The sequence below is a fragment of the Theropithecus gelada genome, chromosome 3 (genome assembly GCF_003255815.1).
Source record: "Theropithecus gelada isolate Dixy chromosome 3, Tgel_1.0, whole genome shotgun sequence".
NCBI lineage: Eukaryota > Metazoa > Chordata > Mammalia > Primates > Cercopithecidae > Theropithecus > Theropithecus gelada.
Genome location: NC_037670.1, coordinates 144,489,837 through 144,491,316, shown reverse-complemented (window position 1 = coordinate 144,491,316; position 1,480 = coordinate 144,489,837). Strand labels below are relative to the sequence as shown.

Here is a 1,480-nt window from a genome sequence, read left to right as displayed (position 1 = left end):
GAAAATTCACAATATGTGAAAATTAAACAACATGCTTCTGAACAACAAATGGGTCAAATAAAATTGAAAGAGAAATTATAAACATCTTGAGACAAACAAAAATAGAAAAACAAAATACGAAAACTTAGGGGATGCAGCAAAAGTGGTTCTAAGAGTGAAGTTAGACCTACATGAAACATATAAACACCTGCATGAAAACAGAAGCAATATATCAAAGAAATAACCGAACACATACTTACCTGGCAGGGGAGATACCATGATCACGAAAGTGGTTTTCCCAGGGCAAAGCTTATCCATCGCAGTCCCGATATGCTGACCTCTGTGATTTCCCCAAATGTAGGAAACTGAACTGCATAATTTGCGGTAGTGGGGTACTTTGTTCACGCTTTCCCCTAAAAAAAATAAAAAGAAAGAAAAGAAATAACCAAACATTACACCTCAAAGACCTAGAAAAAGAACAATAAACGATGTATAAAGTTAGTAGAATGAAGGAAATAAGATCGGCATATAGATACATGAAATAGGGACTAGAAAAATCATAGAAAACATCAACACAAATAAGAGTTGGTTTTTGGGCGGGCGGATCACGAGGTCAGGAGATCGAGACCATCCTGGCCAACACGATGAAACCCTGTCTCCACTAAAAATACAAAATCAAAATTAGCCGGGCGTGGTGGCAGGCGCGTGTAGTAGAATGGCGTGAACCCGGGAGGCGGAACTTGCAGTGAGCCGTGGAGATTGTGCCACCGCACTCCAGCCTGGGCGACAGAGCAAGGCTGCATCTCAAAAATAAATAAATAAAAAAAAAATAAACAAAATTGGTCAACCTTTAGCAAGACTAACTTAAAAAAATGAGAGAAGACTCAAATACACAAAATTATAAATGAAAAAGGAGACATTACAACTGATACCACAGAAATATAAATAATCATAAGCGGGTGCACTTGTACACTAACAAACTGAATAAATACCTAGACACACACAACCTATCAACACTGAATAATGAAGAAAGGGAAAATCAGAATAGATAAATAATAAGTAGGGAGATTTAATAAATAATTAGAAGTCTTCCATCAAAGACAAACTTAAGACCCTTATTCACCATGATCAAGCGGAATTTATCCCTGGGATGCAAAAATGATTCAACATAAGCAAATACATAAATGTGATATACCATACTAACAGAATGTAAAACAAACAAACAAAAAAGAACCCATATCTTTTGTCATATACAAAAATCAACTCAAAATGGATTAAAGACTTAAATGAAAGGCCTAAAACTGTGTGATTACTAGAAAATAACAAAAGGAAAAAGCTCTATGACACTGGTCTAAGCATGATTTTTAGATATGACTCTAAATGTACAGGCATCCAAAGCAAAAATAGACAAATAGTGTTACATCAACAACTTCTGCACAGTAAAGGAAACAATCAACAGAGTGAAGGGACAACCTACAAAATGAGATAATTTATTTGCAAA

At 35.5% G+C, this 1,480-nt stretch overlaps 1 non-coding gene across 1 annotated transcript; it reads left to right on the top strand.

Moving 5' to 3' along the window:
- Positions 1-231: 231 nt before the first annotated feature.
- Positions 232-395, top strand: LOC112621999. Its single transcript, XR_003118907.1, has one exon. It is a non-coding gene; the product is annotated as a U1 spliceosomal RNA (small nuclear RNA).
- The last annotated feature ends 1,085 nt before the right edge of the window (positions 396-1,480 follow it).